Source organism: Ochlerotatus camptorhynchus, unplaced genomic scaffold (assembly GCF_037179485.1).
Source record: "Ochlerotatus camptorhynchus isolate MF236.1 unplaced genomic scaffold, CSIRO-AGI_Acam_v1.1 ptg000015l, whole genome shotgun sequence".
Taxonomy (NCBI): Eukaryota; Metazoa; Arthropoda; class Insecta; order Diptera; family Culicidae; genus Ochlerotatus; species Ochlerotatus camptorhynchus.
This window is the reverse complement of record NW_027040507.1, coordinates 2,720,609-2,738,304: the sequence shown is the minus strand read 5'-3', so window position 1 is coordinate 2,738,304 and position 17,696 is coordinate 2,720,609. Positions and strand designations below refer to the sequence as shown.

The 17,696-nt window shown below is 41.3% G+C and overlaps 1 long non-coding RNA gene across 1 annotated transcript in view; it reads right to left on the bottom strand.

The window, feature by feature from the left end:
- The window catches only part of LOC135702093 (uncharacterized), a 94,174-nt gene extending 83,154 nt beyond the window's left edge, over positions 1–11,020 (bottom strand). Inside the window, exon 1 of the long non-coding RNA XR_010517684.1 lies at positions 10,889–11,020. This is a non-coding gene — a long non-coding RNA (uncharacterized LOC135702093). The remainder of the gene's footprint in view (positions 1–10,888) is intronic.
- Positions 11,021–17,696: the final 6,676 nt, after the last annotated feature.

Genomic DNA, 17,696 nt, shown 5'->3' with positions numbered 1-17,696 from the left:
CGCAAGCTGAGTTAGGTTAGTTAGAGTTATGCTGAGCAAGCATATGAAAAATCAAGTGTTAAACACTTCGATCAGACGTGTAGACTTTTTTGAGTGTAGTTCTCGAGTCCCACTATAAAAAGTTATGCTAACAGTCTCTTTTTCGCATCGATTTTGTCGATAGAGCTGATTTTTTTCCTTGATTTGTTTTCCGTCGATCTTGTTTTCCGTACTGAGTACCAATGCTGCTACTGACGCCAGCGAGGCAGCTCCCATTTCTGGACCTGCCCTACTTATCAACCCATCAAAGTCATGAACCGGGGACCAGAAAATCTCGACGACACCGACTGCGATTGAACCCAGGTCCTTCAGAGTGAGAAGCAGTCACGCTTACCGCTACACCACCGGCGCCACTATTGAAGCTGATATTGTATGGATATTGTTACATAGGTATTTAGTTAGTTAACTGAAAATACTAGAACCGGCAAGGTTTAACAGCGTGAAATTCCTTCCGAAAGTTATGCAAATCATTCCGTATATCACGGATCATTACATGGAAATTCTAATAACTTTCAACCCATTTCTAAACTGAAAAGCACTCAGCACCCTAGCAACGTGCAACAAAGCAGCCAAGTACGCAGAAGGCAAACTTTATTCCGTCCCTTTGGGTGAGCAATAGACTGATGCAAAACTTTAAATTTTCCCAAAATAGAAACCCATTTGGTAATTTACTCCGTTACACACGCAAGCAACGCAACGCAACGCAAAATTTAAACCCATTTGGTAGGAAACTGACTTAGCACAAACCATTGGAAGTTTATGAGGAATGAACTATGGGAAAACCAAACTTGTCGTTCATTATCTGCTAGCCTATTTCCAAATTGCAGTGTTTAATATTTGAATGGGATATTTTCACAGCTACAACTTTGATGAAGATGGTTTTTCAGCCAAATGTCATTTCAAATAGTTAATAATTTATTCAAAGTAGCTACATTGCGGCAACACTGAGCTATCGTTTTTAAATCAAAGTAAAATGGTTAATTTTGAAATAGATATGGACAAAAAATGTGGCTTTCCTACAGTAAATTCCATATAAACATCAACAGGTTTGTGCCCTGTCAGATTCTTTCTCAATGAGTTCATATTTTCGAAGACTAATCAGGACCTAATTTGGAACCACTTGAGCACTGTGGAGAGAAAATTTCAAAGTTTGCATCAGTCTAGTGAGCAAGCAACATCGTACCAGCATACCGCTGGAACCGAAATGCTGGCATAAGACGAATTAATCACCACTACCCCCCAGACCCGGATCCTATCATTGTCTGACCCAAATTCAGCTCTCTATCGGTGCTTCAAGCTAGCAGCATCATTCCGATCAGAACTTGCCTGCCGAAAACTTTTGCACTGATTATCTAATCTGAGAGTTTATCTATTCAAATGCACTTTCATGTGTCTACGTGTGCGTGTGTTCAAATGCATCTATTTCTACGCTATAGTTACAAACTACCGTCATTATTTCCTTTAGCACGTCCAACGATCATCGGAACAAGCTTCTTGCAGCCATTGCAGTTTCACGGAGATGCAGGTTCATGCTTACTCTCCCACTGCACAAACACACACTTACTGGAAGATGGTGAAAACTTTTTCGGAGCAGTTTCCCTCCCCAGCAAAATCACTATTCTACTTTGAAGGAAACTTTTCTCCTTGTGCGTCGTTCTTCCAGGAAGCAATGGAGGTGTTCTTCGAGAGGATCCGTTGTTATCCGATGACATCGATTTCAGAGGACCTACAGAGAAAGGGCGTGCTGAAGCGTATGGGAAAACAGTCCAAAATGCACCCTTGGGGGAAATTCCCGATGCGGTTTTCAAAAGCGTTTCTTATCTTAATTCTTGATTTTGACAAGCAGTATTGCTAGTTCAGAACTTAAAGTAGAATTTCTCTACAAAAAAAAATATCATGAATTAGGGACCTGGAGGGATAGCCGCAGAGTGCACTGTGGCCTGTTTTACCCTACCGGATGTGCATAGAAGCGAAGTATGCGATACCGAATTCCCACCGACGACGACGACGACGACGATGATAATGGCATAAGACATCAAGAATCGATAATAATGGCATACACCATTCGGGAAAACTTTGCAACTTGTTCGATGGTGGAGTATCTGCCGAAGAGGTGGAAATGGCTTGGGGAAAAGTTTTTAAATAGTTTTCACAAGTGTCGGAACTGAAGCCTTTGTGCGCCTTCGTGTTTGCAGCTCAACAAGTTTTACACGTTCAACGAGGGGCAGTTGCTGCGTTTCGTGCATCACGTGAGGAAAATGTACCTTCTTCTGGTTGTCACCTTGCGGGACAACTTCCGACAGATTTTTCCGAGTTTATTTTTCGTCCGTTAATGCGGGGCAGTAAATTAAAATGGTGCTCTCACTCATTCACGACGGCTCGGAGGGCACTCTGCGAGTGATAAATTACAATTATCTGGACAGTAACAGGGCTGGCTCGCTGTCAAGAAAGAGTTGCTGTAAAAAAGGAAAATTGTGATTTAGTAAGATGCTTCAGGCGAGCAGAAATAAACTAGATCATTGTCCACGGCTCTAGCAGTTGGGATTTTCGGTGGTTTCACATGCAGGTACGCTTAACCAACGATAACTTTTAATTTTGCTGAGCAAAGAGAAACAATAAGATTCAGAACCGCTGAGTTGTCATGCTGCGTGGCTATTACTGGTTGAAGGGATGCCAGGGACAGCATCGTCATCTTGGGCGATTTCAACCTTGGCACTGTATCGTGGCTTAGCGATGCTCACGGCTTCTTCTTTCCTGACAATTCCCGTTCATCGTTCAGACCGGCTTCTCTCTCCTTGCTTGACGCGTATTCAACCGCAAGGCTTCAGCAAGTGAATGGCGTTCTGAATGCAAACAACCGTTTGCTCGATCTGTGCTTTGTCGGGGAGGATTTGGGACAAAGCTGCTCTGTTACCCATGCTCCGGCACCGCTCGTCAAAAACTGCAGACATCATTCACCTCTACTGTTGACGCTTGCAATCGATCCTGAGAAACGCTTCCAAGACCACGCCGAAACCGTCTTCTACAACTTTCACAAAGGAGACTTCGAGCGAATGAATAACTTTCTCGCTAATGTGGATTGGAATGCGACACTAGACTCCGGGGATGCGAATCTGGCTGCCTCGACCATGTGTGGTATCATATTCTACGCTATCGATCAGTTTGTGCCTAAAAAACTACGGTGTAAACTTGCCAAACCCGCCTGGTCGAACTCTGATCTTAAGCATCTGAAAAAGGTGAAAAGGGCTGCACTGAGGAAACACAGTAAATATCACACAGATTCTACGAAGGCTAATTACGTCCGCGCCAACAACGAGTACAGCGATCTCAATGCAAGCTTGTACAACGCACATCAGTCTCACTTGCAGAGTCGTCTCAAAGCTAATCCTAAGGAATTCTGGCGATATGTGAACGAGCAACGGAAAGAAACGGGATTGCCATCCAATATGACTGATGGCGTTACTGATGCCAACTCCGTCGCAGATATCGCCAATATGTTTCGCACACAATTCAGCAGCATTTTTTCAGACGAAGTTCTTGATGCTCAGGAAATTGCTGCTGCCACGAGTAATGTCCCTCGTACGTCGGTGTTTGGTTCTCCATTCACCATCCACAGCGACATGGTGATTTCAGCCGGGAAGCAGATGAAAACACCAACAGGATCTGGTCCAGATGGCATTCCCTCATTAGTACTGAAACGTTGCTTATACACTCTTTCAGAGCCCTTAGCTAAGGTCTTCAACTTGTCAATGACCTCCGGAGTTTTTCCAGAATGTTGGAAGGATTCGTTTGTTTTCCCTGTTCACAAAAAAAGGATGCAAGCAGACTGTCGCCAATTACCGCGGAATAGCTGCATTGAGTGCTATCTCCAAACTATTCGAACTAATTGTCCTGGAAAAGTTGGTTCAAGACTGCTCGTACAGTATTTCTCAGGATCAACACGGCTTCATGCCTAAGCGCTCGACGACGGCTAATCTAACTGTTTTTACATCGTTCATTATTAGTGAGATTGAACGTGGCCATCAAGTTGACGCCATATACACCGACCTCTCTGCAGCTTTCGATAGAGTGAACCATGAAATTACCATCTCTAAATATGACAAAATGGGTGTTCATGGGAGTCTACTTACCTGGCTTCGCTCCTATCTGACTGGCAGATCTATGTCTGTTAAGATCGGTGACTACGCTTCTCCACCCTTTATTGTTACATCTGGTGTTCCTCAAGGCAGCCACCTGGGGCCATTGCTTTTCCTGTTGTATATGAACGACGTGAACTTGATCCTCAAATGCCTTAAACTCTCGTACGCCGACGACATGAAGTTCTACTACGTAATAAAAGGGCCTCAAGACGCTCATTTCCTCCACCAAGAACTTGAAGTCTTTGATGATTGGTGGCGGATAAACAGGATGTCTTTAAATGTGTCCAAGTGCTCGGTCATCTCCTTTGGCCGTAAACAGGCGATGCATTTCCACGATTACACCTTAAGAGGAATAAGCTCGAAACGCGAATCGACTGTCAAGGACTTGGGAGTCATGCTCGATTGCAAATTAACGTTCAAGGATCACATTGCTTATGTTGTATCTAAAGCTTCATCGCAGCTAGGATTTTTATTCCGTTTCGCCAAAAGCTTCAAGGACGTGTATTGCCTGAAGGCTTTATACTGTTCCCTGGTTCGACCTATACTGGAATACTCTGCCGTTGTTTGGTCGCCATTCTATCAGAATGCCATCCATAGAATTGAAGCTGTTCAGCGAAAATTTATTCGCTTTGCGTTGCGACACCTTCGTTGGCGCGACGCGCGTAACTTGCCGAGCTATGAAAGTCGCTGTAACCTCATCGACCTGGAGCTCTTGGAAGGAAGGCGTAATGTGGCGAAGGCTTGTTTCGTTACGGATCTTCTGCAAGGGAACGTCGACTGCTCCACACTTCTCAGTCTTATTGACATCAACACTCAACGACGGGACCTCCGGCTGTATGCGTTCTTAAACAACCGGCGTTCGAGGACCAACTATGGCGCACACGAACCAATGTTGAGTATGTGCCGCGTTTTCAATAGTTGTTATTATGTGTTCGATTTTAATGTGTCCCGCGAGAAAAATAAGCGTAGCTTTAAGAGATGTTTGCGTTAATTTTGTGTTTGAAGCAGTTTAGATGTTTAGATATAGAAAATTGTCATTAGGGTAACTATTTTATCTGTTGACAAGTAGAAATAAATAAATAAATGACAAGGCCAGAAGTAGAAACTAGGGGAACAGGATTTTTCAGTAAGCCAAGGAACACATCTTAGTCCTTGTTACTTTTTATGCCTTGTTGATAGTGACAAGACTCGGCTTTGTCTACCGAGAATGATCTTGAAACAAGACAAAAAAAATGAGTTAGTTGTCTTCATCTATGTGATTCCTAATCTTCTCTTCGTTGTTCCCTAGTTTGAAGTGGTTAAGACTAGGGTTCTGATGCATGGTCATTATTGGTGTCATACCTTAATTTTGTTGCTAAGGAATTCAATTTTGACTGACAAAGGGGCGCGCCTTTGGAGGGTGTTTCAACACTCCGAAGGCTATAAATAGCGGAACCTTTCAATTAGAGTCGGATCCTTGCGATAAATGCAAGAGTGGCAACTGTAAAAAAATCGAATACTTCATCATTTCTCAATAGTGATGGAGTAATACGACATGCACTAAACTAAGGACACGGGATATGCTACAATAGATCAATTTACTGGTCGCAGTAGTGTTAGGTCCCGAACAGAGGAAAAAAAAAAAAAAACATGTTTTGGCTGCGTCCTTTTGTTTGCTCTTTTCTGAATGACATAGCATCAAAAAAGTGCTCAGTTTTGTGTTTCCTGTCAAAATGCGTGGTCTTACTCCGGAACAACGAACAAGTATCGTGCACAAATGGTGCACTGTGAGCGGACTCTCCTTGAGAAAATTGGCCAAGGAAGAGGGTGTAAGCGTTGGAGCGGTACGAACTGCGGTTAAAAAAATATAGAGAACAGTGTACGTTTGAAGATGCGCCGAAGAGTGGCCGGAAATCCGGTCCTGTAAGTCCGGATATCGATAAAAAGATCAGGGATGTCTACAATCGAAAACCAGCGACTTCCGTTCGGGATGTTGCGAAAAAAAACTAGGGACCTCGTCGAGTAACGTCATGCGTGCTAAAGAAAGACTTGGGCTAAAAACATACCGGAAGCAGAAAAAACCCAAAAGGAACCCAAAACAGGCCGCGTCCGTGAAACCACAGGCCCGCAAACTCTACGATTCGTTATTGTGTCGAAATTCTGGGTGTATAATAATGGACGACGAAACGTACGTGAAACTAGATTACAAAACGCTTCCCGAACCACAATTCTATACTGTAAGCGAAGGCAAGGACATCCCCGAAACGGAGAAGGCAATTTTTACCGAAAAATTCGGTAAGAAGGTTATGGTTTGGCAGGCAATATGCGAGTGTGGTAAAACATCTAGTCCGTACATCACAATGGAGACGATGAACACTCAGAAATACGTTAAGGAATGTCTCCAGAAGCGATTGTTGCCGATGATCAGGCAGCACGAAGGTCAAGTAGTATTTTGGCCTGATATGGCGTCATGTCATTACGCAAAGGACACTTTAGAATGGTACAAAAGTCAAAATGTATGTTTCGTGCCGAAAGACATGAATCCGCCGAACTGCCCGGAGGCACGGCCGATCGAGGCTTTTTGGGCTTTAACCAAAGCAAAGCCTCGGAAAATTAATAAAACCAGCGGACAACATCCAAAAATTCAAAAAAGATTGGCCAAAAGTGGTCAAAATGGTGGGAAGTACCACTGTGCAGAAGCTAATGGGTCATGTTCGAGGAAAAGTTAGGAGTCTTGGCTATGATTAAATATGTTGATATGTTTGTACACAACGTGTGCAACTACCCTACCCAAATACTCATATCAACACACAAGTGCCGCAAGCGTAGTGTTATCATGCCTATCGTTCTATTGTAAAGATTGTAAATAAATTCAATAGTTCGCATGCCCCTGCCATGGCAGGATGGCCCGATAAACGACCGTGTTTTATTTTCGCCATCTATTCACACAACGTAGGGAAGCTCTGCCCGTGTGCGATCAGAAAGTAAAATATCAAAATATCAAATATTATCAAATACAAATACAAATATGATTTGCCAAATAAAATTATTAAAACTTAAAAAAACATGATTTTTTTGTTATTTTGGAAGTGTGCTTATACTTTCTGGAACAGTCTATATATGGGGCCAAACAGAAAAATACTCTTTTCCCATACCCACTTTTACTCATAAATGATTAATACGTCCTTTAAATTAAGTTATTTGATGCACACCTTAGTAGTAAATAAGTAGAATATCTAGGGAGGAAACCAAAATTAATCAACTTGCCAACATAGGCTATCACATTTATTTTGGTGGCACTCGTTAAATGATAATCAGCCCTTCGGTTGTTTCGCACCGTTCAGAATTTGCGCGGTTTTCGTAAACTACATAATCTACATAGATATTTCGATTGACACGGATTTACTTATTCAATCCGATGACTACGCGGATGTGCCTACGCGCACACGTCACAGTATTTTTTTTCTATAACTATCTTGAAACATTACACACGAAATCCAGTGTTCAAGCTGCCAACGTCAAGTCTTGAAAACTAAGCTGTCACGCAGCTCCAGGTTGATACAAAAATAAATAAATAAATAAAAATCGGAAGATGTCAGTTACAGTTTTGTATTTTTTTTTTCTCGGTCACTTGACGCGGAATGTACGCTCTCCCCTCGCGTAAATGGAGTACACGTAGCATATGGGATATGACCTAATAGGAACCAACATGGAATATCTCGCGATCCTGGACATATAGAAGGTTACTGTCTTGGGCAAAGTTGTTTAGTGGATCAAGACCTAAAGGTTGGTGGACAGAAGTTCAGAATTTTCTCACTACGCAACGCTAGTGTGCTTAAATTAATGATGCCTTTGTTTTTGTGACATCTTGAAATCCTTGTCATCTAGGAAGTTGCTTTCTTCGACGAAGCTGTTCAGTGCATCAAGACCTTATTGTTGGTAGACAGAAGTTTAGAGTTTTCTCACTACGCGGTGCTAGTTTGCATTATTTAGGGATTTCCTTATTTGTGTGATATCTTGAAATTCTTGCCATCTAGGAGATTGATTTTTTCGGCAAAGTTGTTCAGTGGATCAAGACTTTATCGTTGGTTGACAGAAGTTCGGAATTTTCGCACTACGTGGCACTAGTGTACTTGAATCTGTGATATCGTTGTTTGTGTGATATCCTGAAACCCTTGCCATCTAGAAAGTTGCTTTTAGGGACAAAGTAGTTCAGTGAATCAAGACCCTATCGTTGGTGGACAGAAGTTCGGAATTTTCGCACTACGTGGTGCTAGTGTACTTGAATCTGTAATTTCCTTGTTTGTGTCATATCTTGAAATCCTTGCCATCTAGGAAGTTGCTGTCTTCGGCAAAGTTGTTTTTAGAATCAAGACCTAATGGCTGGTGGACAGAAGTTCGGAATTTTTCCACTACGTGGTGCTAGTGTGCTTGAATTTTAATTCCTTTGTTTATCTAGGAAGTTGCTGTCTTCGACGAAGTTGTTCTGTGGACCAAGACTTAGAGGTTTGTGGACAGCAGTTCGGAAATTTGTAGTGTGCTTGAATTAGTGATGTTACATGTTTCAAGTTACATGTGACATGTTTCGTGTTACATGTTACGTGTTATTTGTTTTATTTTACGTGTTTTATGTCACTTTTACATGTTACATTTCATATGTTACGTGTCATATGTTACATATTTCATGTTACTTGATACATGTTACATGTTTTATGTTGTATGCTTTATATTTTATGATTTTGTGCCTGGTTTTTTTTGTTTGATTTTTCATGGTTGATGTTTTGTGTTTAAACGTATATTTTACGTTTTTTGTTTTACTTTATAGGTTCTTTGTTTTATGTTCAACGTTATATGTTATACGAAAAATTTGAATTTAACATTTTATACGTAACATTTATATATTAAATGCTATTGGCTACAAGTGAAAAGTTTGTTCCCTTTTTTTTGTTTTTTTCTTCTATTTTTCCACTTACTTACTTAAGGGTCCTGTGCACCACCAGCGGTGCAAAGGGCCAACGTGAAAGACTTCCATCCTGCGTGGCTGCTCGCTTTTGCCTTGACCTGGGCCCAGGTCAGATTCCTATCGACTTGCTTAATTTCCTTATTGAGGCTCCGCCGCCATGAGCCCCTGGGTCTGCCTCTGCTGCGATGTCCTGCCGGATTCCAATCCAGCGCTTGCTTGCAGATTTTGTTTCCGCCCCGTCGAAGTGTGTGGCCGACCCACCTCCACTTTCGCTCTCAAATTTCTGTTGCTATCGGCTTCTGATGACATCGACGATGGAGCTCGGCATTCGAGATCCAGTTGTGAGGCCACCAGGCACGAATTATATACCGCAGGCATCGGTTTATGAAGACCTGCGTCGATTACGATGAGAAACAGTTGCGGTGATAGTATACATCCTTGTCTCACACCAGCGACTACCCGGATAGGGTCGGACAAGGCTCCGTTATGCAGAACTCTGGACGTGAAAGCCTCATACTGCGCTTCGATTAGGTTGACGATTTTATCCGGGACTCCCTTGCGTCTCAGGGTGCCCCACAGATTCTCGTGATTGAGACGGTCGAAAGTTTTTTCGTAGTCAATGAATACCAAATAAAGGGACTCTTGGAATTCATTGACCTGCTCCAGGATGATGTGGAGCGTGACAATATGGTCCACACAAGATCTTCCGGCACGGAATCCTGCCTGCTGCCGTCGGAGAGTCGCGTCGATCTTCTCCTGTATCCGATTCAGGATAACTTTGCACAGAACTTTGAGAACAATACACAGTAACATGATGCCTCGCCAATTATCGCACACAGTCAGATTCCCCTGCTTTGGGACCTTCACTAAGATGCCCTGCATCCAGTCGGCCGGAAAAGTCGCGGTGCCCCAGATATTACAGAACAGTTGATGCAACATTTGTGCGGATAGCATGGAGTCAGCTTTGAGCATCTCTGTTGATATGCGATCGACCCCTGGAGCCTTGTAGGATTTCATGCTTCGGATAGCTGCTTCAATCTCCTGCAGTGATGGGGCCTCGGAATTGACGCGAGTGATGCGCCGCACCCTAGGTGGATCATGCCGAGATGTTGATGGCTGGTTGGCCGTCGAAACTTGAAGAAGTTGTTCGAAGTGCTCAAACCAGCATTTCAGCTCTCCTCCCGTCGTTGGATCCGCGCCATACGTAGGCAGATTTCACCGATTAGAAGGTGATGGTCAGATGCGATGTCGGCGCTGCGTTTATTCCGGACATCAAGAAGGCTCCGTCTCCATTTTCGGCTGATGCAGATGTGGTCGATCTGATTTTCGGTATGTCCATCACGGGAAACCCACGTGACTTTGTGCACTGGCCCATGGGGGACGGGCGAGCCCCCGATCACCATGTCGTTATTGCCACAAAATTCTGCAAACAGCTCACCGTTCTCGCTCATTTCGCCGAGACCATGGCGTCCCATGACACGCTCATAGTCCGTGTTGTCGGAGCCGATCTTCGCATTGAAGTCGCCAGTGTAGATCTTGAACCTTATCCATGACGGTTGTTGACTGTAAAAATTCTCCTTGTCCTGGAGCTCGGCAGCATCGGTTGGCGCATAACATTGGATTATGGTAAGGTTACGAACCCGCGTTCTAAATCTGGCAACGATTATCCTCTCATTAACAGGCTCCCACTTGATGAGCACAGCACTTTCCTCGACGCTAAGTAGGAGACCAACTCCACGATGGCGGGGAGCTTTTTCACCTCGAATACCAGAGTATAGTAGTACCTGTCCCGACGGTAGTTTGTGTTCTCCAAAGTTTGGCCAACGAACTTCACTCAGTCCCAGGATTTCTAGCTTCATGCGTCGCGCCTCGTTGGCGAGTTGTGCCAGTTTACCCTGCTGGGCTAACGTCAATACATTCAATTATCCAATTCGTGTCCGTTGTTTTGCGCTAAAAGTCGTTGCCGTTATATCAGTTCGATGTCTTTTTCTGTTGGTTTCTGTAACAATTGTAAAGGTTTCAGAGACAGTAGGTGGTTGGCCTAAAGTACCCTATCCGCCGTGATGGGGCTGCCATCTTAGGTGTAGCTTCCGGGGAAGAGCATTTCTTATTCAGCCGCTGGATGCCAGTCAGACGCTGTTTGAGCCGCACCTCCATGGTGAACAGACGCTCGGGTTGGCGAAGCATTTCCTCTATCACCGTGCTATGGTTACAGCGCCAGTGTTCGCGTCGCACCTCCTCACTCTGTTATTGTCGGATTGACAATATTGCCTAGGCTTCGCCAACCAGCTGTGTCCATGTTTCAGCTGGCAGTCTTTTGTGATCATATGACTCGTGCAGGTGTGAGGTAGGAACTTGTGAGGTGTAGAATATTTTTGATTTTTTTTTTGATTTTTGAGTGTAATGTTGACTCTCAATGCCCTTGAGACCCGAAAATGTTTGGAAAGAGACAACGGATTAAATATTTTATGGCTTAACTCAAATTACCCAAAATTAAGTAAAAATAACCTTAGGGTAATTTTTTTTCTCTTTGTGAGCATTGAGAGCCCGTGTATAACCTCTGAACCATCGCTTGCGGTGCAGAATTTTGTTTCCACTTTTGACTCGCTGATTCGTTTGAAATTGGCCTTAGGCTTTGTGCGTCAATCCCATAAGATCCTTATAAGGGGGCATCCATTAAGTATGTCACGCTCGAAGGGGGAGGAGGGTTGGGAATCTGTTGTAAATAATGTATTAAATATTTTTCAATCGTCACGTTCACTGTTCGTAGTAGGGGCTGTCCATATATCAAGTGGACAACTTAAGGGGGATAGGAGGTTGGCAAATGTTCACGGTTCATAAAAAAAAAGCTTGAATGTATATGGATGATTATCTACGGACGACGAGGAGGGGGTCTAAAACCACTCAAAAACTGTTGAACGTATGGAATGTTATGCTAACGTTATGTAATCATTTGCTTTTTTTAAGTGATGCTTACAATATTTTTGCTTATAACACCAGCACGCTCTCTGTCTTGGGCCGGTCCTCCTATAAAGAGTATTAGGTATCCACTGAACAACTTCCCCGAAGACAGCAACTTTCTAGATGGCAAGGATTTCAAGATATAACATAAACTAAGGAATCGCAAATTCAAGTGAGAGAACTCCGAACTTCTGTCCACCAATCATTAGGTCTTGATCCAATGAACAACTTCGTCAAAGGCAGCAACTTCCTAGACGGCAAGGATTTCAAGTTATAACGTAAACTAGGGATCACAAATTTAAGCACACTACCCGAGCAAAGTCTGAGATCAAATTGAAATCTAAATTTGATGTTGTGATTTTGCTGATAATGATTACTCAGGTTGCTGTCGTTTTGGTCGTTTTAACGGTTGAAATATCAAAATTGAGAGCAAAAAAATCTTCCTGTGACATCACATTGAAAACTAATTCTGCTATCAGTGAGAGCAAACTGAAAACTAAATTTGATATCCATTTTTCCTGTTGATAGCAAAACAAGTATTCAATTTGATGTTATGCTAAGTCAATGAAAACAAACCCGCAACAACATATTTCTGGAGAGTAAATGTACAGCAAAATGAAAACAAAATTAGGTATCAAATTTGTCAATTGTCTAAACTGAAATCAAATTATGATTTCAGTTTGATGTTGATATCAAAACTTGATTTCAATTTGCTGTCATTTTGATGCTGTACTTTGCTCGGGTAGCGCCTCGTACTGAGAAAATTCCAAACTTTTGTCCACCAACTATTAAGTCCTGATCTTCTGAACAACTTTGCCGAAGACAGCACCTTCCTAGATGGCAGGGATCTCAAGATATGACATAAACAAGGAAATCACTAATACATGCACACTAGTACCGCGTAGTTAGTCTCTTTAATAAAGAAAAAAAAAATTGCCGAAGACAGTAATCTTCTATATATCCAGGGTCACGAGATATTCCTTCATTTACGCGATTCCCTCGCGTAAACAGAATCATTCGAGACCAACGTAAATGGAATTCGTATAGACCAAGTTCGCGTGCTTCAGGGGGAGAGTTTATACATTTCTTAAACCAATGGCCGCCATCTTTCAATCCAAAAAGGTGTCCAAAATCACTTTTCGACATCTACACGTCGTTATTGTTTCGGAAATACGCATGTTGTAGCGTATTTGACGGTTTTTTCCCCCAAAACCGATGGCCACCATCTTGAATGGCATCGGACTTCGAATTTTTAAATCTACACGTCGTCACCGTTCTGAAAATACCCATGTTGTGGTTGACATGCTCAGTTTTTCGAACAAATTAGTCATTTGTTAAGAACTCTGCTTTCACTTTACGAAATATGTTTTTTTTTTCTTGAACTAACTGATAGTAACACGGTTTTTCGCGATTAACACGATACGTTTTTAACGATTTCTCGACAACGATACAACCTATCGACTTGACTCCAATCACATTATCCGTTTCAAGCTATAGGTAATCGAATGGCATACTTTTAAAAAAAAGTGTAAATACAGAAATTTTTAAAATATGTCTATATGGACCATAATTAGCTATAATTACAAATGGCATCAAAATCCGATTTAAAAAAAAATAAGCATATGAGGCATTCCACGAAGGTTCGCAAATCGATCCTGACCGATCATTTCCAATTACGCTGAAACTTTGCACAGTTGTTCCTTTTTAGTAAAGGCGCCATTTTGTGCTCTCAGTTTATCATATTGAAATACGACAAGTTTTTGAAAAGGGCCTGTGTAAAAATAGTACTAATGAGTTTAAAAATATATATTGCCAAAACGCTTTGTTCGATTGATTTGGGGTCTAGAGCAAAGTTGTAGATATTATTTTGGCAATTATGTAAAAAATATACACTGTAAAAAATTTCGTTTGTATCAATGAAAAAGATTATATTTATTATTAAAAAAGTTAATTTTTCAAAAAGTAGTTTTTGAAATTTTTTTATTTTTTAAGCCTTATTGAAGCTTATCATGTTTGCTACTAACTGGCAAAGTTTGGTGATGGTAAACTCAAAAACAAAAAAGTTATGGTTTTTTGAATATTTCACGATTTTTACATTTTCATTAAAAACACATTTTTTTTTAACCGTGTATATTTTTGCAAGAATTGCATTGTAATTTTGCACAACTTTTCCGAAGATGGATATTTTTAAACTTTAGTTTTTTTCTTATTTTCTTATCTCGAAATAATTTCCTCTCGAAAAATGCTGTAAGTCTCATGATCTTGTTAGTTTCTCAAATTTTTTTAAAATGAATTATGAAGTCCAGGAAATTTAAAGCTTGTTTTAGCTTATGATTTTTTAAATCCCTAAAATTTATTTTGAACATAATTTCATCGTTTTTTTTTCAGGAACATTAATTTTGTGGAGTTTTTATGAAACTTTTGAATAGGTCAAACAAATTTTAATTTCTAAAATTATAATTTCTTTTTTGTTACATTCATGAACTAGAATTTCTATAAAATTACCGTCTAGAAAGGACCTTGCAATTTTATCTTAGTCTTAAAATTATGACAATTCAACTAATTTCGTTAACTTTTATTAACATTTGTTTTCGAAGAATTTATACTTACAATCTCTATCATGGATATATATATATGTTTTTAGATACAAAATCTTAGAAACACATGGGTTAGGGATCTAAAAACTATTTTTATTTTAACATTCAAATATATCGAAATAAATTTTGTGTGAACTTTATTTTGTATATAGTCCAAAATTTTATAAAATTCAGTTCGGATCGTGGTTTTGCCGCGAGTGGAGGTGCATAAGTTTTCTCCCGGTATATCTGCATTTTTATATATGTGTCGGCGAGTTTATTAGTTCGGCTGCATGGAAGAGTGATTAAATAGTCATTCAAGACATTATTACAATAATGACTGATAATGACTCTATTCAGAGGATGTGCAGTGAACGGAAGATAAAAGAAAAAAGTCCAATGCCATCATAGTGAAATGGGCTTGAAGAAATGGCGGATGCAAAATTTTTGTTTTGTGTTAGTGAATGTGGAAAAGATGAAAAAAACGAAGTCATTTGTGAATTCCGAAAAGCTAAAAGCATTCGATTTTGGTCAAGCTTATGTGTGTGCAAAAAGGCTCGTGTTGTGTTTGTTGAAGATGCAGCAGAATTGGTGGAACCAGCGTACGATGCTAGGCAAATACATACACAACTATGAGTACGAGCGTGTCCGTGCGGCTAATACGGAACACAGACGCATATCAATATTGGTGAGATCTCTCCATTCTACCATCTACCTATTTCTATCTTTCTCTTTCACTAAGGGGGCATCCATGAACTAAAATTTTGGAAAGGATAGCTTCTCCTCCTACCCTTAGTTATGTTTTTCGGATACCATTGCATTTTCACAGGCTTCCTGTGAGTGTGCTGAGTTGCAAGAGATGGTCCATCCACGGGTGTCATTTGTCTTGCTTTTATGACTTGGAATCCATGACAGGGACAGGAGATCGAGTAATGTGAAACTGATCGTCTCTTTCGTTGGCTCGCTTTTGGATCTGACGAACTACTCGCTTGCAGGGGAACAGCGTTGAAATCGAATTCGATTCTCATCTGCATAGAGCTTTATAACGTTTTATCGTCTTTCTCTATCTAGCACACGGAAATGGAGGGATTCATTGTTTTCCAATCAATGCGTTTCTCTCTGGCTCGCACTTCTTCGATGGATCTCGATTTAGTTGTATAGCATAAGCGTGTACGTGTGTAAAGGGTGATACGGTTAAAATTTGGTCAAGGGAAAACGCGTGTAAATCGGTGAAATCGTTTATTTAAAAAATCAAATTAAATTTCTTTTTCAAGTTCAATTAGTATAAAATTCAGGAAAAATATTCAGTTAGGCTTCCGCTTTTCCAAATCCGAATTGCCGGGCCTTACGCTTGACCCCTGCCATCAGATTTTGTACAGCCACCTTGTCCACCTTCTTCGCCGCAGAAAGCCAGTTTGCCTTGAACTGCTGCTCGCCCTTAGCAGTTTTTTTGGTCTTCTTTAGGTTCCGCTTGACAATAGCCCAGTATTTCTCAATTGGGCGGAGCTCTGGCGTGTTGGGAGGGTTCTTGTCCTTGGGAACCACCTGGACGTTGTTGGCGGCGTACCACTCCATGGCCTTTTTACCGTAATGGCAAGATGCCAAATCCGGCCAAAACAGTACGGAACAACCGTGTTTCTTCAGGAAAGGCAGCAGACGTTTATTCAAACACTCTTTCACGTAAATTTCTTGGTTGACAGTCCCGGAAGCTATGAAAATGCTGCTTTTCAAACCACAGGTACAGATGGCTTGCCAAACCAGATATTTCTTTGCGAACTTTGACAGTTTCATGTGCTTGAAAACATCTGCTACCTTTCCTCTTCCTTTTGCCGTATAAAACTCCTGTCCCGGAAGCTGCTTGTAGTCGGCTTTGACGTAGGTTTCGTCGTCCATTACCACGCAGTCAAACTTCGTCAGCATCGTCGTGTACAGCCTCCGGGATCGCGCTTTGGCCGTCGTATTTTGTTTATCATCGCGATTTGGAGTCACTACCTTCTTGTAAGTCGATAGTCCGGCTCGTTTTTTGGCTCGATGCACGGTTGTAGACGAAAGAGAGAGAGGTTAGGGTTTCGCTTGAAACTACCGGCAACTCTCTTTGTCGTCTCAGCGGCTTCCGGTTTTCGATTTCCCCCCGATCCAGACTTCCTGGCTGCCGACAAACGTTCCCCAAACACTTTAATTACATTTGTAACGGTTTATTTGGCAACTTTTAGCGATTTTGCCAGCTTTGCGTGCGAGTAGCTCGGATTTTCGCGATGCGCGAGCAAAATTTTAATACGCTGCTCTTCTTGCTTGGACGGCATTTTGACAACTGAAGAGTGAATTCCAAAATCAAAATAGGAGCAACATTCTACACACACACACCTTCAAAATGAGGGGTGTTCAGGTTTTTTAAATGCAAAATTGAAAGAAATACGTCAAGTTGATATTGACCGAATTTTGACCGTATCACCCTTTATTAGAATATACTGACAACGGAGTTGCAGTGCATCGGAAATTGGAGCTTGCGACCGGTGCTACCAAAAATACGGATTTGTATTACTTATGTACAGTAATTACTATTTAGCATTGCTAGCTTTTACGCTGGTAAAGCGTCAAGCGTGAAGTAAGGGACACGGTAGCTCAAAAATGTTAATGTTTTATGGATTCTGTACCCGTCTTAGGCCGCGGCCGGAGTATACGCGACGCGACGCGACCCATTCAAGAGAATCTTATTATTTTTTTATTAACATCGCGTATGAGTAGAATTTAATGAAGGTGTTGCTTATGCAACTAATAGAGAAGTCAGCTCCGAAATTTTAAACGTATTTATTATGTGTTGCGTTAAAGTTTCCTAAAAAAATATGCGTTTTAGAATACAATGTTTACTATGATCTTATAACTTACGTTTTGTAATCTTCTTTCATTGTTTAACCCGGAATGGGATCTATGTAACGCTAGGCTTAGGGAATCCTGAATACAATTAATCAAATTTAGGAAATATTCAAATTAAACTTTTAGTTAACAAATTTACCGGTTTGTGCAGAATAACTTTAGTTT